This window comes from Oncorhynchus mykiss, chromosome 23 (assembly GCF_013265735.2).
Source record: "Oncorhynchus mykiss isolate Arlee chromosome 23, USDA_OmykA_1.1, whole genome shotgun sequence".
Classification (NCBI taxonomy): Eukaryota; Metazoa; Chordata; class Actinopteri; order Salmoniformes; family Salmonidae; genus Oncorhynchus; species Oncorhynchus mykiss.
The window spans coordinates 50,451,072-50,472,825 of NC_048587.1; the positions used below are offsets into that span (position 1 = coordinate 50,451,072).

A 21,754-nucleotide genomic window follows, 5' to 3' on the forward strand; every position below is an offset into this window, starting at 1 on the left:
AAGAGGAAGAATAGGATGAGATGAGAGCTAAGAGGGTCTAGTATCAGATTAAGGTTGAACTTCAGACCAGGAAGCTCAGTAGCACCAGGCCAGGAGTCAGGAGTCGGAGGAAAAGTGGTGTATACACCTATATAAACTGTATAACATTAGTGATAAATCGAATAGAGTCCGGTATCAACAGCCACATGCTGTGGTAATAGAGGTGGTGTCAACAGCCACATGCTGTGGTAATAGAGGTGGTGTCAACAGCCACATGCTGTGGTAATAGAGGTGGTGTCAACAGCCACATGCTGTGGTAATAGAGGTGGTGTCAACAGCCACATGCTGTGGTAATAGAGCTGGTGTCAACAGCCACATGCTGTGGTAATAGAGGTGGTTTCAACAGTCACATGCTGTGGTAATAGAGGTGGTGTCAACAGCCACATGCTGTGGTAATAGAGGTGGTGTCAACAGTCACATGCTGTGGTAATAGAGGTGGTGTTAACAGTCACATGCTGTGGTAATAGAGGTGGTGTTAACAGCCACATGCTGTGGTAATAGAGGTGGTGTCAACAGTCACATGCTGTGGTAATAAAGGTGGTGTTAACAGCCACATGCTGTGGTAATAGAGGTGGTGTTAACAGCCACATGCTGTGGTAATCGAGGTGTTGTCAACAGCCACATGCTGTGGTAATAGAGGTGGTGTCAACAGTCACATGCTGTGGTAATAAAGGTGGTGTTAACAGCCACATGCTGTGGTAATAAAGGTGGTGTTAACAGCCACATGCTGTGGTAATAGAGGTGGTGTTAACAGCCACATGCTGTGGTAATAGAGGTGGTGTTAACAGCCACATGCTGTGGTAATAGAGGTGGTGTCAACAGTCACATGCTGTGGTAATAAAGGTGGTGTTAACAGCCACATGCTGTGGCAATAGAGGTGGTGTTAACAGCCACATGCTGTGGTAATAGAGGTGGTGTTAACAGCCACATGCTGTGGTAATAGAGGTGGTGTTAACAGCCACATGCTGTGGTAATAGAGGTGGTGTCAACAGTCACATGCTGTGGTAATAAAGGTGGTGTTAACAGCCACATGCTGTGGTAATAGAGGTGGTGTTAAACCCTCTTAAGGATCGGACACTTTTTTTTCCAATTTTCGCCTAAAATTACATACCCAAATCTAACTGCCTGTAGCTCAGGACCTGAAGCAAGGACATGCATATTCTTGATACATTTGAAAGGGAACAATTGGAAGTTTGTGAAAATGTGAAATTAATGTAGGAGAATATAACACATTAGATCTGATAAAAGATAATACAAAGAAAAAAACATGCATTTTACAAATAAAAAAAAATTCCATCATCTTTGAAATGGAAGAGTAAAGCCACAATATTTTATTCCAGTTTAGGCGCAATTTAGAGGGCAGCAGTGTATGTGCAAAGTTTAAGACTGATCTAATAAACCACTGCATTTCTGTTCAAAGTGTTGTATCAAGTCTGCCCAGATGTGCCTAATTGGTTTATTGATAGCATAGCATGGTATTCTTTCACTGTAATAGCTACTGTAAATTTGACAGTGCAGTTAGATTGACAAGAATTTAAGCTTTCTGCCCATATCAGATATGTCTATCTCCTGGGAAATGTTGTTGTTACTTACAACCTCATGCTAATCACATTAGCGCACGTTAGCTGAACCGTCCAGTGGGAGGGGGGGTCGACGATCCCGTAGAGGTTAACAGGAGCCGAGGGGCATTTAAAGGCTACCTCTCCTCACTTGGCAACAGCCTCTCCTGTCTCTGTCATAATCCCCCCATTCCCTTCCAGTCTGTCACTTTGTCCTGGCTGTTGTCTGCGGCAGGTAGCCTAGCGGTTAGAGCATTGGGCCAGTAACCGAAAGGTTGCTAGATCGAATACGGAGCTTGCAAGGTAAAAATCTGTCATTCTGCCCCTGAACAAGGCAGTTAACCCATTGTTCCTAGGCCGTCATTGTAAATAAGAATTTGTTCTTAACTGACTTGCCTATTTAAAATAAAGATTAAAAAATAACAAATGTGAAAGATTAAGGGTGGCTGTAGTCTGTTGGCGTGGTATAAGATCAGTCAGAATGTGTGAGAGAGAGGGTACATGCCGATCTGTCAGTGGGCTGCAGCATCACTGGTTGAACTATTTAAAGACTTTTACATGCTCAAGATGAATGGCCAGCTTGGATACAGGGGCGAGGGGATATTGTTTCAGTCATGCCCTAGCTAAGGTCCCTCAAAAAAATCCAGCTCTCACACCCAAACTCCCCTCCTCCTCCCCATGCTTCTGCCTATCACCCTACTCCACTTCTCTCACTGTCCAGGACACGTTTGGGGCTCCTGCTGTTCTTCAGAATAGCTGTGGTAACATCACTTGAGGGTTAAGGTTACTACAAGTCTTTTCATTTTGTGAAAACAAGGAAGAGTCACTTGCTAATAGTAGCTAGCTGGCAGCCTGGTTATCAGTGCAAAAAAGGCTACTTTGATGAATAGCCTAAAGATCAGACAGAGGAACCAAGAGACAACACTGCCCCCACGGCTGTGGAAGGAATGATATGGCGTGTCTACATTTTCAGGTAACAGAAAAGTATGGCGAATGCCGGAGCGTATTACATATTATTTGTGCCGGAAAATGACTTCGCAACACTCCGAATCTTTCGTCTTCGTAGAGCTTGTAGTAAGCTTTAGGGGTCCTGGGGTAATGTCAGTCACAGCCATTCCTTCTTACCCTCCCCCTCTCCAACACTAAAGTCCCCCACAGTATGCTACTCTAACACCCTACTCCAACTTCCACTACAAGTGGAGGACTCCTGCTGCTTTCTAGAATAACTGTTGTAACAACACTGGTTTCTGGGGTGAAGGGGTTAGTAATACTGAACATGTCTCTTACACACAGAAATAGATGCACAGTAGGACATCTGGCTACGACTGTCCCTTGACATCTTCTCTCTCTCTCTCTCATTACAGGCCTGTCATGTTACTGTAACCCATCACTATCACCTTTCACTCTGTGACAAGTAGTTAAAGCTCTAACATGATTGGACGACATCCCTCCCATGTTTTAGCTGGTCTCTCAACTGTTCTCTGAGTGGCCGACCCAGGGTCTGGTCTCTCTCCATGGTAACAGTGTGCCGTAACCATGTCCTGTAGTTCTATCTCCTTCTCTCTCAGCTCTGCACTAGTCTAAGGACAACAGGAAAATTGGTGTATCACTAATCAACTGATTGAATTCAGCTTTATTGTCACTATAATTATGCAATAAGGCACAAGGGGATGTGGTATATGGCCAATACACCACAGCTGAGTGTTGTTCTTACGCACAACGCAATGTGCCTGGATACAGATCTTAGCCTTGGTATAGTGGCCATGTACCACAAACCCGCGAGGTGCCTTATTGCTATTATAAACTGGTTACCAACGTAATTAGTGTCAGACCCAGCAAGTTGTGATCTAGTTAGGTGTCTATAGGTGTATGAACCAGACTAGCTGTAGTCTTCAAGGCAAAACTGCTCCAGTCCCTTCAAGTTGGATGACTTCCACTGGTGTACAGCAATCTTTAAGTCATACCACAGATTTTCAATTGGATTGAGGTCTGGGATTTGACTAGGCCATTCCAAGACATTTAAATGTTTCCCCTTAAACCACTCGAGTGTTGCTTTAGCAGTATTCTTTCAATTTTTTAATAAAGGATTTAATGGTGCTCCGTGGGATGTTCAAAGTTTCTGATATGTTTCATAACCCAACCCTGATCTGTACTTTTCCACAACTTTATCCGTGACCTATTTGGGGCGCTACCTAAGTCTTCATGGTGCTGCTTGTGTCACGTTCATGCTGCTTGTGTCACGTTCCCTCTGATTGGGAACCATATCAGGCCACCATAGACATACAAATCACCTAGACCTACAAAAACCCTAGACATACAAAAAACCCTAGACAATACAAAAACTAGCGTACCCACCCTAGTCACACCCTGATTTAACCAAAATATAAAGAAAACAGAGATATCTCAGGTCAGGGCGCGACAGTACCCCCTCCCCAAAGGTGCATAAACCTGAACCTATAGGGGAGGGCCCGGGTGGGCATCTACCCTCGGTGGCGGCTCCGGTTCTGGACGCAGCCCCCCCTCTTTACGCTGATCCCTCCGCCTTTGTAGAACCGGACCGTGGATCATCTCCGGAGGCTCTGGACTGCGGATCATCGCTGGAGACCCCGGACCGGGGACCGTCGCTGGAGACCCCGGACTGGGGACTGTCGGTGGAGACCCCGGACTGTGGACCGTCGGTGGAGGTTCTGGACTGTGGCCCGTCGTTGGAGGTTCCGGACTGTGGCCCATCGTTGGAGGTTCCGGACTGTGGCCCGTCACCGGAAGCTCTGGACTGGAAACTGTCGCCGGAAGCTCTGGACTGGGAACTGTCGCTGGAAGCGCTGGACTGTGGAGGCGCACTGGAGACCTGATGCGTGGTGCCTGCACTGGTGTTACCGGGCTGAAGACACGCATCTCAGGGCGATTGCCGGGAGCAGGCACAGAATGTACTGGACTGTGGAGGCGCACTGGAGGCCTGGTGCGTGGGACCGGTACAGGTGGCACCGGGCTGAAGACACGCACCTCAGGGCGAGTGCGGGGAGGAGGCACAGGATGTACTGGACTCTGTGGGCGCACTGGAGGCCTGGTGCGTGGGACCGGTACAGGTGGCACCGGACACAGTGCGCAGAGCCGGCGCAGGATATCCTGGTCCAAGGAGGTGTACTGGAGACCAGGAGCGCTGAGCCAGCACCATCCGTCCTGGCTGGATGCCCATTCTAGCCCGGCAAATGCGAGGAGCTGGAATAGAGCGCACCGGGCTATGAATGCGAATTGGAGACACCGTGCGAATCACTAACACAGTGTCTGACCAGTCACACGCTCCCCACGGTAAGCATGGGGAGTTGGCTCAGGTCTAACCCCTGACTCTGCCAATCTACCCGTGTGCCCCCCATTTTTTTGGAGCTGCCTCTCTGGCTTCCGTGCTAGCCGTGTCCCCTCGTATCGTCGCCGTTCCTCCTGCGCTATCTCCACCTGCTTCCATGGCAGGGTCTTGTCCCCTGCCATTACCTCCTCCCAGGTCCAGGATGTCGTCCACTCATCTTTCTCCCGGGCCCAGGATGTCCACTCCTCTTGAACATGCTGCTTGGTCTTTTTGTGGTGGGATCTTCTGTCACGTTCGTTATAAGGATCGGACCAAGGCACAGCGTGATATGCGTACATTCTTATTTATTTAAAGAATGAACACTGAACAAACTAACAAAATAACAAAACGAAATGTGAAGCTATACAAACGAGGCAACTACACATAGACAAGATCCCACAAACACCAAAGGGAAATGGCTACCTAAATATGATCCCCAATCAGAGACAACGATAAACTGCTGCCTCTGATTGGGAACCATATCAGGCCACCATAGACATACAAATCACCTAGACCTACAAAAACCCTAGGCATACAGAAAACCCAAGACAATACAAAAACTAGCGTACCCACCCTAGTCACACCCTGACCTATCCAAAAGAAAAAAAGAAAGATAAGATATCTCAGGTCAGGGCGTGACAGCTTGCTTAGTGGTGCCCCTTGCTTAGTGTTGTTGCAGACTCTAGGGCCATTCAGAACAGGTGTATATATATACTGAGATCATGTGACAGATCATGTGCCACTTAGATTGCACACAGGTGGACTTTATTTAACTAATTATGTGACTTCTGAAGGTAAATGGTTGCACCAGATCGTATTTAGGGGCTTCATAGCAAATACATACGCACCCACGCTTTTCTGTTTCTTATTTTTTAGAATTTTTTTCATTTCACTTCACCTATTTTGTGTATGTCCATTATATGAAATCCAAATAAAAATCCATTTAAATTACAGGTTGTAATACATCAAAATAGGAAAAACGCCAAGGGGGTGAATACTTTTGCAAGGCACTGTATTCCTCCTACCCTAAACTTTACAGTTGGCACTATGCATTTGGGCAGGTTGCATTCTCCTGGCAACCCCCAAACCCAGAATCGTCCGTCGGACTGCCAGATGGTGAAGCGTGATTCATCACTACAGAGAACGAGTATAAAGTGCTCCAGATTCCAATGACGGCGAACTTGGAATTGCGCATGGTGATCTTAGGCAGTTTGCTGCTGCTCGGCCATGGAAACCCATTTCATGAAGCTCCCAACGAACAGTTCTTGTGCTGACGTTGCTTCCAGAGGCAGCATGGAACTCGGTAGTGAGTGTTGCATCTGAGAACATATAACATATTCTATGCGCTACGCGCTTCAGCACTCGCTGGTCCCGTACTGTGAGCTTGTGTGGCCTTGCACTTTGTGGCTGAGCCGTTGTTGCTCCTAGATGTTTCCACTTCACAGTAACAGCACTTACAGTTGACCGGGGCAGCTCTAGCAGGGCAGAAATCTTGTTGGAAAGGTGGCATCTGATGACGGTGCCACGTTGGAAGTCAATAAGCACTTCACTACGGGCCATTCTGCTACCAATGTTTGTCTGTGGGGATGGCAATGCTGTGTGCTCGATTTTATACACCTGCCAGCAACGGGTGAGGCTGAAATAGCTGAATCCACTAATTTGAAGGGGGTGTCCACATACTTTTGGCCATGCAGTGTATCTTCATCTATCTTCTTTACTAGAAAACATAGAAATGAGCCATGTTCACATATGTTGAAGATGATGAATATGAAGTTGATAAATGACCCTTTAAAGCTAGGACAAGCACACACGTATGTCGTACGCACACATCCACACAAGCAGACCTCTCCATCTCCCCCCTGCTCCGATCCAGTTCGGGCCGTAGTTTGCTCTCTCTCTCCTGAAGGGCCAGCAGCTCTGTGTCCCTGACAACCGTCTCCTTAGAGACCTGAGTGATGTACGTGCCACTACGCATGGTCTCTAGCTCCATACGAAGCCTTCACAACACAATAAAACACAGGTTAGTTGTTGTACCGAAACTACACTAAAATGTTCACCTCCTTTCATCAAGAGTACATTTAGCATCCTGGAGGTGAGTCCTGAATCTATTTGGTATTGTTGTGTTACAATTTGCAGGCTGTTTTATATTTTCACTGTATTATTGTAAAACGAAAGTTTGAGGAGACAGAGTGAAAAGAAGCCGAAAAGGGGAATGTCCTTGGACAAGTTTTTATACTGTAGTGGCCAAATGTGTACAACTCGCTATTCAAGTTTGATACAATTTGTTTACTTTTATTGTTTTATTTTCATATTTATTAGCATTTATTTTATCATTATTATTATTGTAGGTCTATTTATACCAGTTATTTAAATATGCAAAAAGTGTTTTGTTTCATGTTGTTGAGACATTTTCTTTGGCTAAATTAAGTCCGAACTCTCTTTTTAATTTTGTGCTCTGTGATTAATTTTAGATAAGTTAAAAGTAAGCCTATTATAAAATAAATAGCATTAGCCTATTGCTGTCATTTGTTGGGTAGGCCTACGGTAGGCACTCGTCTTTGTTGGTAATTGCAGCAATATAAGTCTGTTCAAAACCTTTGAAGGTTTAAACCAATTCATTAAAGATGCAACAAGTGTTTTGTTTCATTCTGTTAAGCCATTTTCTTTGCCCAAATTAAGTTCCAAATGTAATGTAATGTCCCACTATAGGGCTAATCGCACTCACACGGTGAAAAGGAAAAACCAAAGAGGGCGAGATGCCACAATATAATAATAACCTGTTGGTATTTTCTCTTTAAACGATACTTTTGATCTCACTCTAATAAAGTTAAGCAACTTTAGGTGAGGAAGAATGTTTTAGGCCTACCAGAGTTAATCTAACAATATAATGCTTATCATTAAGAAAATAATTCTGATAGAAAATGATCAAATTATCCTCATTCAGTATGCCTATAGGCCTATGTGACAAGTATAAAGAAATGCATGTCGGTGTTGAACATGTCGCCGACATATCTCTATCTTCCTCTCGGTCTCTCTAGGGTTAGGCCTAAACTCCTCTTCCTTTATATTCACTTTTGAAATATAGGCCTTATGCATTTACAGCTCAAATCTCTAGCAGCTGAACCGTGAGGTGGAGAATAATTATTGTACAAACCAATAAAACAATAGGCTATAAAGTTTTGAACCACAGGCTACACATCCAAACACAACTAATAGTTTTTTAGTAATTGTTATAGACAGTTTTTAAGGACAAGTAGGCCAAATCAGCATGGGTTTATTTTTCCATGGGCCTTTCGGAACAGGTCTGGCTGTCGCCCGGTTCATTCAGAACAGGTCTGGCTGTCGCCCGGTTCATTCTGAACAAGTCTGGCTGTCACCCGGTTCATTCGGAACAGGTCTGGCTGTCACCCGGTTCATTCGGAACAGGTCTGACTGTCGCCCGGTTCATTCGGAACAGGTCTGACTGTCACCCGGTTCATTCGGAACAGGTCTGACTGTCGCCCGGTTCATTCGGAACAGGTCTGACTGTCGCCCGGTTCATTCGGAACAGGTCTGACTGTCACCCGGTTCATTCGGAACAGGTCTGACTGTCGTCTGGTTCATTCGGAACAGGTCTGACGTTCATCCGGTTCATTCGGACCAAGTCTGACTGTCGTCTGGTTCATTCGGAACAGGTCTGACTGTCGTCTGGTTCATTCGGAACAAGTCTGACTGTCGTCCGGTTAATTCGGAACGGGTCTGACTGTCGTCCGGTTAATTCGGAACAGGTCTGACTGTCGTCCGGTTAATTCGGAACAGGTCTGACTGTCGTCTGGTTAATTCGGAACAGGTCTGAAGTTCATCCGGTTCATTCGGAACAAGTCTGACTGTCGTCCGGTTAATTCGGAACAGGTCTGACTGTCGTCTGGTTAATTCAGAACAGGTCTGACGTTCATCCGGAACAGGTCTGACTGTCGTCCGGTTAATTCGGAACAGGTCTGACTGTCGTCTGGTTCATTCGGAACAGGTCTGACTGTCGTCTGGTTCATTGGGAACTGGTCTCTGTTTAGAAAATATATAATTTATACATTTCGGGCCGGGTGGGAAAGCTGAAGACCTCATACCACACACTCTCACACACTCTGAGCATGTACAAACACTGTGATCATCCAGGGCCTTGGACCAGAAAAAAACACACATCATGGATAAAACACACACACTCACAGTCAAAACACAGACCCAGTTAACACAGAATAAACACACACATACACACATAGACAGGTGAGACACTGTGTGTGTCTGTTTCGCAGTATTTCCTTGTGGTCTCTCCGGGGCCTGCGTGTGTGTGTGTTGGCATAGCGTTCAGTTGTGACCATAGATGATCGGTATCTGTCTCCGCCACTTGTAGCTGTTCTCTGTAAGCGTCCCGTAATGCATCCAGCTGAGCCTCTCTCTCACGCACTCCCCGGTCCAATTCATCATGCCTACAGATGGGAACATCAAGACACCATCCAATAGACCACCATTAGTCTAGGACTTCTACTCCTATGCTGCTAATTGGTCTGTCTTTGTGCCTCTGTCTGTTGCATTTGTTTAGTAGTAGTGGTAAGATCTAGGACTCCCTTCTTATTGTATAATTCTTCCTCTCTCCTCCTCTCCCCTCCTCTCCCTTCCTATTTCTCTTCCTCTCTCCTTCTCTCTCTTCCTCTTGGTCTGCATAGCTTTTAGTTTGTCTTCTAGCTCCTTTGAAATGACAATTGGATATAAGGCTGGCATGAATCATTTTAAGTGCGTCCTTGACGGAGGTGATGTCCTTTATCTCCCAGTCTCTGTGCTGTAGCTGTGTGTGCTGACAGATATCCTCTGAGGCCTTCAGGGCCTCCACAGCCTGGGCCTGGGAGTGGACCTCTGTCTCCTTAGAGAGCAACTTCACCTGGGGAGAGACACACACAGACACTTGCGCTTGTCAGGGATCAGCACGTATCATCCCATCTTATTCAGCAGTTTTCCACACCTGCTCCTTACCCTGAGTTTGTGAGACTGGACCACGGCTCTCATCTCATCTCAAATCAAATCAAATTGTATTTGTCACATGCGCCGAATACAACAGGTGTTGACCTTACTGTAAAATGCAGACTTACAAACCCTTAACCAACAATGCAGAAATAGAGTTATTAAAATATTTACTTATAAACAAAATAAAAAAGGTGGGGTCAATGTAAATAGTCCGGGTGGCCATTTTATTAATTGTTCAGCAGTCTTTAAAGATCCATCCTCGGGTTGAACTCATGCTCTCCCTGCCCCATTTCATTATCAAAGGTTGTCATCATCTCCTGAACATGTGATGGATAGAGAGAAAATCCTTGGAGATTAACGTATAAAGAATTCCTCAAATTCATCTGGATGTGTCATAGTAGTAAAATAGAGGATGATGAATTGTTGATGAGGTTTCGGCAGCCCATACAGACCTCCACGGAAGGTATATTTCAAGCTGACCTATTCTAGACTCCATAGACAGAGCCAGCACCAGCAGACCAGCTAGCCTCACCCAACCTCATTCATCACAGCGGGTGTTAGCACCTTCTCTCCTTACCTCACAGATTTGGGAAAGGGGGGTAATCACACACACACATTCGCGAACACACACACACCCGCACGCAGACAACTACACACACAAACACACATACAGACACACCACAGACCCACACACAGACAATCATACACACACAGTCAGACAAATATACACATACACTGCAGCTCAAAAATGTGTATTTTATCTAGAGATTGAGTGACACAGCAAAGAGCCAGGACAACAGCCAGCAGCAGGACACACTGCATGCCACATAGTTTAGACTGAAATACCACACACACATGTACGCTCGCACAGACACACAGAAACACACATAGGCTTGGCAGGAAGGTGGTCTAATGGTGATTGACTGATTTAATCAAGGTGGATTAACTGCTCTTTTGTCTAGATTGTGGATGTAAAGGTCTCTCCCATCTGGCTGATGTAGTGAAAACATGATGACACTCTTGTGTTAAAACTAGAGAGTAGCCTACCACTGCACCTTCCCACTTCCCTTGTCAAGTATGTGTGTGTGTGTGTGTGTATGTGTGTGTTTGTGTACCTGGTTCTGCATAGCCAGTTCTCCCTCCACCCCCTGGGCCTTATGTTGGAGATCTCATTTCATCCTTTCGTACTCCTCTCTCTGCTTCTGAATGTCACCAGCCTGAGCGCTGAGTCACAGAAAGAGGACACACACATACAGTCACTCACAAGAGGCCGAAGCCCTCATGGTACTGGAAGGTACACATGCACACTGGATGCAAAAGCCATCATGACATCAGGAAATACACTTACACTGGTCACTGACACCACCATGACATCAGGAAATACACTTACACCGGTCACTGACACCACCATGACATCAGGAAATACACTTACACTGGTCACTGAAACCACCATGACACTAGATGACCTCTCAAAATTGAGAACACGGAGGAAACATGGAGAGGGCTTTCACATATTTCAGGCAAAGTGACATTCTTAGAGAGTTAAAACTTCAAATCACTTACAGTGCCTTCGGATAGTATTCCCACCCCTTGACTTTTTCCACATGTTGTTAGGTTAGAGCCTTATCCAAAAATGGATTCAATAGTTTATTTTCCCCCTCATAAATTTACACACAATAACCCATAATGTCAAAGCAAAAATAGTTTTTTATAAATGTTTGCTAATTTATTTACATTTTTTAAAAATGAAATAATACATTTACCTAACTATTCAGACCCTTTCATCTGGCTGGGCCACTCAAGGATATTTAGAGACTTGTCACGAAGCCACTCCTGTGTTGAACCTTCACCTTAATCTGATGTCCTGAGCGCTCTGGAGTAGATTTTCCTCAAGGACCTCTCTGTACTTTGCTCTGTTCATCTTTGCCTCGATCCTGACTTGTCTCCCAGTCCCTGCCCCTGAAAAACATCCCCACAGAATGATGCTGCCACCACCATGCTTCACCGTAGGGATGGTGCCAGGTTTTCTCCAGATGTGATGCTTGGCATTCAGGCCAAAGAGTTCCATCTTGGTTTCATCAGACCAGAGAATCTTGTTTCTCATGGTCAGAGAGACCTTTAGGTGCCTTCTGGCAAACTCCAAGCGCGCTGTCATGTGCATTTTACTGAGGAGTGGCTTCCGTCTGGCCACTCCACCATAAAGGCCTGATTGGTGGAGTGCTGCAGAGATTGTTGTCTTTCTGGAAGGTTCTCCTATCTCCACAGAGGAACTATAGAGCTCTGTCAGAGTGACCATCGGGTTCTTGGTCACCTCCCTGACCAAGGCCCTTTTCCCCTGATTGCTAAGTTTGGCCGGGAGGCCAGCTCTAGGAAGAGTCTTGGTGGTTCCAAACTTCTTCCATTTAAGAATGATGGAGGCCACTGTGAACTTTTTTGGTACCTTGCCCCAGATCTGTGCCTCGACACAATCCTGTCTCGGAGCTCTGTTGACAATTCCTTCGACCTCATGGCTTGGTTTTTGCTCTGACATGCACTATCAACAGTGGGATCTTATATAGACGGGTGTGTCCCTTTCCAAATCATGGATACCAATGGCGCTGGAGGAGATGGCTGCCATTTTACGGGCTCTTAACCAATTGTGCTATTGTATGTGTTTTTTCACGTTATTTGTAACTTATCTTGTACATAATGTTTCTACCACCGTCTCTTATGACCGAAAATAGCTTCTGGATATTAGGACAGCGATTACCCACCTCATACTGGACAAAGATTTTTTCTTTAACGAGTCGGACGCGAAGGATTTACTACAGACACCTGACAAGAACCTCATCCCCGTTATTCGCAGGAGAGAGAGACATCGGGGACGTAGGTTGGGGTGCCATGTAAGGATCCGAAGGCGAGTGGGTAATCTGCCTCTACCATCAGTCCTATTAGCCAATGTACAATCATTGGATAACAAAATAGACGAGCTACGGTCACAAATATCCTTCCAACGGGACATTAACTGTAATATCTTACAGTATGTTTCACAGAGTCGTGGCTGAAGGACGACATGGAAAGAATACAGCTGGTGGGATTTACGCTGCACCAGAAGCTCATCCAGAAGCAGAGCTCCTAGTGGCCAGGGACTTTAATACAGGGAAACTTAAATCCTTAAATCTCATTTCTACCAGCATGTTACATGTGCAACCAGAGGGGAAAAAAACTCTAGACCACCTTTACTCTTCACACAGAGACGCATACAAAGCTCTCCCTCGCCCTCCATTTGGCAAATCTCAACATAATTATATCCTCCTGATTCCTGATTAGAAGCAAAAACTAAAGCCGGAAGCACCAGTGACTCAGTCATTAACTTCTTATGGCTGGGGGCAGTATTGAGTAGCTTGGATGAATAAGGTGCCCAGATTAAACTGCCTGCTACTCAGTCCCAGAAGCTAAGATATTCATATATATTCATATATATTAGTATATTTGGATAGAAAACACTTGGACGTTTCTAAAACTGTTTGAATGATGTCTGTGAGTATAACAGAACTCATATGGCAGGCAAAAACCTGAGAAAAAATCCAACCAGGAAGTGGGAAATCTGAGGTTTGTAGGTTTTCAACTCATTGCCTATCGGAGATACAGTGGGATATTGGTCATATTGGACTTCCTAAGGCTTCCACTTGATGTCAACAGTCTTTAGAACCTTGTTTGATGCTTCTACTGTGATTTGGGGGCGAATGAGTCAGAGGTCTGCCAGAGAGCCACGAGCTGGCCATGCTCATTCACGTGAGTGCAAGCTCTGTTCCATTGCATTTCTACAGACAAAGGAATTCTCTGGTTGGAAAATTATTGAAGATTTATGTTAAAAACATCCTAACGATTGATTCTATACATCGTTTGACATGGACTGTAACGGAACTTTTTGACTTTTCGTCTGCTCATAGTGATCGCACGTCATGAATTTGGATTTGTGAACTGAACGCGCTAACAAAAGGAGGTATTTGGACATAAATGATGGACATTATTGACCAAAACAAACATTTATTGTGGAACTGGTATTCCTGGGATTGCATTCTGATGAAGATCATCAAAGGTAAGTGAATATTTATAATGCTTTTTCTGACTTCTGTTGACTACACAACATCCCGGATATCTGTTTGGGTTGTTTTGGTCTCTGAGCGCTGTACTCAGATTATAGCATGGTGGGCTTTTTCTGTAAAGTTTTTTTTAAAATCTGACACAGCGGTTGCATTAAGGAGAAGTGTATCTATAATTCCATGCATAATAGTTGTATCTTTTATCAATGTTTATTATGAGTATTTCTGTAAATTGATGTGGCTTTCTGCAAAATCACCGGATGTTTTGGAACTACTTAACGTAACTCGCCAATGTAAACTGAGATTTTTTGATATAAATATGAACTTTATTGAACAAATACATACATGTATTGTGTATTAGTGTCATCTAATGAAGATCATCAAAGGTTAGTGATAAATGTATCTCTTTCTGCTTTTCTTTTAATCTCTATTTTTTTCTTTTTTTAATCTCTATTTCTGCTTTTTTATCTCTATTTCTGCTTTGGCTGGAAAAATGGCTGTGTTTTTCTGTCACTTGGCTCTGACCTAACATAATCGTTTGGTTTGCTTTCGCTGTAAAGCCTTTTTGAAATCGGACACTGTGGTGGGATTAACAAGAAGTGTATCTTTAAAATGGTGTAAAATACTTGTATGTTTGAGGAATTTTAATTATGGGATTTCTGTTGTTTTGAATTTGGCACTTTCACTGGCTGTTGTCATATCAATCCCGTTAGTGGGATCTCAGCCCAAAGAGGTTTTAAAGAAGTGGTAAGATAATGCAGATGCTAAGCTACAGGACTGTTTTGCTAGCACATACTGGAATATGTTCCGGGATTCTTCAGATGGCATTGAGGAGTACATCACATCAGTCACTGACTTCATCAATAACTGCATCAAAGACATCATCCCCACAGTGACTGTAAGTACATACCCCAACCAGAAGCCATGGATTACAGGCAACATCAGCACTGAGCTAAAGGGTAGAGCTGCTGCTTTCAAGGAGCGTGACTCTAACCCGGACGCTTATAAGAAATCCTGCTATGCGCTCAGACGAACCATCAAACAGGCAAGTGTCAATACAGGACTAAGATTGAATCGTACTACATCTGCTCCAACGCTCGTTGGATGTGGCAGGGCTTGCAAAATATTACAGACTACAAAGGGAAGCACAGCCGAGAGCTGCCCAGTAACACGAGCCTACCACATGAGCTAAATTACTTCTATGCTCGCTTTGAGGCAAGCAACACTAAAGCATGCATGAGAGCATCAGCTGTTTCAGATGACTGTGTGATTACGCTCTCTGTAGCCGATGTGAGTAAGACCTTTAAACAGGTCAACATTCACAAGGCCGCAGGGCCTGACGGATTACCAGGACGTTGTCTCCGAGCATGCGCTGACCAACTGGCAAGTGTCTTCACTGACATTTTCAACCTGTCCCTGACTGAGTGTGTAATACCGACATGTTTCAAGCAGACCACCAAAGTCCCTGTGCCCAAGAACACTAAAGGTAACCTGCCTAAATGACTACCGACCCATAGACGAAGCTACACATCTGTAGCTATGAAGTGCTTTGAAAGGATGGTCATAACAACATATCTGCCACTCTGATCCTCAACACGGGGGCCCCTCAGGGGTGCGTGCTCAGTCCCCTCCTGTACTCTCTGTTCACCCAGGACTGCATGGCCCAGGACTGCAACACAACAACACAACAGTGGTAGGCCTGATCACCGACAACGATGAGACAGCCTATAGGGAGAAGGTCAGAGAACTGGCCATGTGGTGCCAGGATAAGAACCTCTCCCTCAACGTGATCAAAACAAAGGAGATGATTGTGGACTACAAGAAAAGGAGGACCGAGCACGCCCCCATTCTCATCGACGGGGCTGTAGCCTCTCTAGCTGCAGCCTGTGTTATGCAGGCTGCAAGGAGTCATGAGATACATAATAAATAATACATTACATTACAACCCCCTCCCCCCCTTTTACACCACTGCTACTCTCTGTTGTTATCATCTATGCATAGTCACTCTAATAACTCTACCTACATGTACATATTACCTCAACTAACCGGTGCCCCTGCACACTGACTCTGTACCCCCTGTATATAGTCTCGCTATTTTACTGCTGCTCTTTAATTACTTGTTACTTTTATTTCTTATTCTTATCCGTATTTTTTTTAAACTGCATTGTCGGTTAGGGGCTCGTAAGTAAGCATTTCACTGTAAGGTTGTATTCGGGCGCATGTGACTAACACAATTTGATTTGAACATTACTCAAACAGAGTGAGAGAGAGAGCGAGAAAGAGAGAGACATACATTTCAGATACACATACAGATACACAGATACTGCCAGCAGAAATTCGTAGCTGATGTTAGCTACATTAGGAGGGCTAAGCTAGCAGGTGGTTGGCTAACGCTACCTCGACAGCATGCAACTAATATAGCTCCTAGCCTACATGATACAAAAATATATATATTTAGCTATAAATGTATCACCGTTAGCATGTAAACAAAGCGTTGAATGCAAACTTGATCGCATGTTTCTATGGAAACCCTGGCGTTGTCCATCTGTGTAATTATGTCATGTACAAAATTGGTTTGTGAAAAAAAAAATGATTACACAACATTTAGCTACCTCCGACAAATGGGTATCATACCAACGTATAACCAACCCACAGACATGGAATAAATATGTGAAAGTGGAGGGCTTTAGGACCGAGCCCTCTTACGCAAGTTCCCTAGATCATTCCCTAAAATAAAAAACGCGCACGAGAAGGAGGCGTGAACGCATGGTTCGGACCAGAAGACAAAGCATCCTCAGGTATGAACAACCCTGATCATTAGGCAACTGCTGAACATTGGCATGATTGAAGTTTCATACCCGTTGATAATTTTGTATGTCATCGATTGCTGAGGTCCGTTTTGTCGATAAATCGTGACTTGCAGCCTCATTCAGTGGTGTTTATTATAAAGCTTCATTATAAGAGCTTTAATACAAAGTCATCACTTCATATACATATTGCATTACTTATTATTTTTTGTCTGTATGCCCCTATGGTCATTTTTGCACAACTGTAGCTGTGTAGCCTAAAGACCCGACGTTGAATTGCTTTGGATTGATTCAATGTCAGTCATAAATGAGCGTTTGGATCAAGTACGCTTCATCTCACAACCTCTACAAGCAAGAATGTTGAATTAAATTATATTTTAACGTACTTTATCGTTTGTCCGTGTGGTTGGTCCTTTTGCAGATAGGAATGTGAAAATATATCAACAGGAAAGTATAATTACATCAACTTTTCAAAGGGCTGGTAATGTGTCCAGATTTCTACCACCTGAAGCATGCACAGAGCTCGGAAAGTATGCATGGGTCTCATGCATGTATTTTAATCTTGTGCCATGCTTCGGGTGATAGAAATATAAACTCACAAGCAGCGCTTTGAAAAATTGATGTGATTATACTTTCCTGTGTATATATTGTCTCACATTTCTACATTCAAAAGGACCAACCACACGGCCAACCGTTGAAGTAAGTTAAAATATAATTTTATTCAACATAATGGCTTGTAGAGGTAGTGAAACGTTAATGATCCAAACGCGCATTTATGCCTAACGTAGAATTCAATGCAATTCAACGTAGGGTCTTCAGACTAGTAGATGTGATGAGTTTTAGTAGCCAAACAGGTTGTTGTGATAGGAAGATGTGTTTTTATGCAAAGTCAAACAGGTGTTTTTATGCAAAGTCAAACAGGTGAAGTTCCATATCAGAAACGGATGGTATTTAACATAGGATGTTTATCAATGATTTATATATACACTAAATTACTGACGGGGGCGCTGTTTTAAAAACACCGCGCCGCCATCTTGGCACTCACCCACAGTTGTAAAACAGATTTTAGAAGCTATAGAAATGCATTTATTAATATCTAAATTTGTTTTTGACATGTTTTTTATCAGACATCTTAATACATAACTTTTACATTATATTATGCAGGTTGAACACAAAAAATGTAAAATATATAAAAACATGTATCATTTTTAGAAAGTACAAATGTTACTGTTCCCACTACAATCCTTGAAACATTTGAATGTAAATACTGTAGAATTCCATTCATTCCTATGGACGACTGCTTCTTCTGGGGAGTGACAATATGGCCGACCGGTGGCTTCAAAGCCTCTCATTGACCAATACATAGTGTCAACAATATAAATCATTAATATATATCTTAGGAGAAATAGGAAATAAACACTTCTATTTCTCTTCTTTATTTCTCTTCTTTACATCCCTGTTAGTGCACATTTCACTTTTGCCAAGATAATCCATCCACCTGATAGTTGTGGCATATCAAGAAGCTGTTTAAACCGCATGATCATTACACAGGTTCACCATGTGCTGGGGACAAATCAAAGTATATTTGTCACGTGCGCCAAATACAGTGAAATGCTTACTTACAGACTCTGACCAATAGTGCAAAAAAGCTATTAGGTGAACAATAGGTAGGTAAAGAATAAAAAGACAGGCTATATACAGTAGCGAGGCTACATACAGACACCGGTTAGTCAGGCTGATTGAGGTAGTATGTACATGTCGATATGGTTAAAGTGACTATGCATATATGATGAACAGAGAGTAGCAGTAGCGTAAAAAAAGGGGTTTGCCGGGTGGGACACACTATCGTGTCCCACTCACTCTAAAATGTGCAGTTTTTTCACACAGCACAATGCCACAGATGTTTTGAGGGTGCGTGCAATTGGCATTCTGACTGCATGAATGTCCACCAGAGCTGTTGCCAGAGAATTTAATGTTCATTTCTCTACCATAAGCCGTTAATGTCATTTTAGAGAACTTGGAAGTATGTCAAACCGGCCTCACAACCACAGACATCGTGTATGGCGTTATGTGGGCGAGTGGTTTGCTGATGTCAACGTTGTTAACAAAGTTCCCCATGGTGGCGGTGGGTTTATGGTATTGGCGGGCGGACAACGAACACAATTGCATTTTATCGATGGAAATTTCAATGCACAGAGATACCTGCTCCTGAAGCTCATTGTCGTGCCATTGATCCGCCGCCATCCCCTCATGTTTCAGCATAATGCACAGCCCCATGTCACAGATCTGTCCACAATTCCTGGAATCTCAACATGTCCCAGTTCTACCATGGCTTGCATACTCACCAGACATGTCACCCATTGAGCATGTTTAGGATTCTCTGGATCAACGTGTGCGACAGCGTGTTCCAGTTCCCGACAATATACAGTAACTTTGGACAGCCATTGTAGAGGAGTCGAATAACATTCCACAGCCCACAATCAACTGCCTGATCAACTCTATGCAAAGGAGATGTGTCACACTGCATGAGGCAAATGGTGGTCACACCAGGTACTGACTGTTTTTCTGATCCAAGCCCCTACCTTTTGTTTTACGGTATCTGTGACCAACAGATGCACATCTATATTCCCAGTCATGTGAATCCATAGATTAGGGCCTAATGAATTTATTTCAATTGACTGATTTCAGTATATGAACTGGAACTCTGGAAAACCTTTGAAATTGTTGCATGTTACATTTTTATTTTTTGTTCAGTATAGTTGGAGGTACACTCCGCCAAAACCCATCGCCACTCAACTCCATGAGGTGTGATTTACATATTGTGGAGTTGAGAATTCTCAACTAGGCTATAGCCTATACTGTAAAGGTGAGAGTGAATTTGACAGTAACTTACAGCTAGTGGTAAGTTACTGTATTAGAATTACAGTAGGTGTACTGCAATATGAAATACAGTATCAAAGCAAGTACTGTGTAATGACACACCGTACAATACTGTTTCATTGACTTTATTGACTGTTAAAAAAAGAGTAAATGCTACCGTAATCTGAATGGATGAATTAATCAAATTCATTGAGGGGTAGGGGTTTGTATTTCACACTAGCTGTGACTACAGTACATGGGATTGGTGCAAGCAGGTTTACACACGACAGCTTATTAATGAATGTTTGGTGTTTTATTTCACTTACACTTACAACTGGAGGCCTTAACAAAGGCTTCCAGACTGGCAGCAACTACAGGGCAAAACAGACCAAAAGGACACATCAAAATACTCAACTATTAAAGGTTTTCGACTTTCTGCCACTTCATTCTGTCCCCTATACATTTAAAAGTGATGGGGTCTATAACCACATAGGAGTTGGTACAACGCTCTAACCCTAACCCACTAACGGGTGCAACAAATATAGCCTCTTACAAGGCAGACCTCAATTTGTTAATGAGCGGAGGAAACAACAATATCATGCACCCACTAGTGGTGAAAAGGTTTTTGGTGCTCCAAAAATACAGTATTGTATTCTGTTGGATGGAGAACACAGCAATTATTTCCTCGCACTGTAAAAAAAAAAAAGTTACTTGCTTTTACGGTAACTTACTGGCAGCCAGTTATCTGTAAGTTACTGTAAATTCCAAAGAAACTTTAGCTTAACAGTACATTACTGTATAGAAAGCACTTCTTTACAGTAATGTACTGTTAAACCAAAGCTCCTTTGGATTTTGTAGTAACATACTGTACTTAATTTTATTTATTTTTTACAAATATTCAGTAACTTGCAGGCTGCCAGTAAGTTACCATAAACAAAAGTAAACATTTTTTTTTACAGTGCACCATTTACAGTATGTTGCAGTATTTTAATTGTGATAGCTCTCAAAATAACCATATAATTTAGTTTTCGATTACAGTGTAAGTTGCTACTGTCATGTTGAGTGTGTAGGCTGTTGTGGTGTATGATCTGCACGGGCATCCTCTCCCTGACTCGGATCATAACATTGCTCAGCCTCAACAGGAAAAAGCTGTTAAACATTAGAAAGAGATTATGCATTATTCCGATCTCGTTTTATCTCCAGGGATTTCACACGTTCAAATTCTGAAACAAGATTGATGGTTTCAGCCTTTAGCCTGTTCTCTCGGAAAGACATGTGGAGCAATGTGACTCCCATGCTATTTCATGGAAAGTATGAATAAGACCTAATAGCAAAGATAAGTCAGTGAGATTTGAGGCAAAAAAATACTGTATATATAAATTCACCAATTGCTTAATCAGCATTATTTTGTGACTTCAAAAGGACATGAATTTGCTAAAGTTTGTTTACTCAACAAACTGCACGACGTGAGCTGAATTTGAACCAGTTTGTTGAGTAAAATTACAAATGAATGTTTGCTCAAAACCACACCCAGCATTATCATATTTCCCAGAATGCTCTATTGCAGGGTTTTTTTCTTCTCAATTGTTTGTTTCAATACCTGCGTTTTTGCATGTACGTTGATTTAATCTTATGCTACACAAACATAAATAACATTTTTTTTTCTAAACTCATCCAATCTGTTATTAATTGTTGCACCTGATACGGAGATGGCGGTCCCAGTTAATGAGATTTAGGTAGTCTCAATAATCAATATTCCCCACCCTGGAAGTCTTTCTCAATGCAGATGATTTTAAAATGTCATATTGTTGAATATCCTCAATGACTGTTCCAATAGGAATTACACATCACTGCAAGCCAGTGTAATGTCACTTCCAGGCTTGATGTGGCTTGTACACCAGGAGTTTCAGACCACTATGTTAGGGTATAATGAGGTCCTCAAAGAAAGACCTTATGTTATGTATTGTCATAGTTTAATTTTTATGATGACATATTCACTTAGACAATCACATGGTGAATGCCCTGGCCTAAGAACCATTGAATACAACAACCATGTCTCTGTCGCTA

General features: G+C 43.2%; 1 protein-coding gene across 4 annotated transcripts in view; it reads left to right on the forward strand.

The window, feature by feature from the left end:
• Positions 1-6,885: 6,885 nt before the first annotated feature.
• Positions 6,886-21,754, forward strand: part of LOC110502948 (monocarboxylate transporter 4) — a 29,805-nt gene continuing 14,936 nt past the window's right edge. For 2 of the 4 annotated variants that reach the window (XM_036960739.1, XM_036960743.1), the window contains exon 1: positions 16,706-16,819. The gene's annotated coding sequence lies outside the window, so the exon portion shown is untranslated. Of the gene's footprint in view, positions 7,034-16,705; positions 16,820-21,754 lie in introns of those variants that run through there. The other 2 variants (XM_036960742.1, XM_036960740.1) reach the window with 2 other exon arrangements.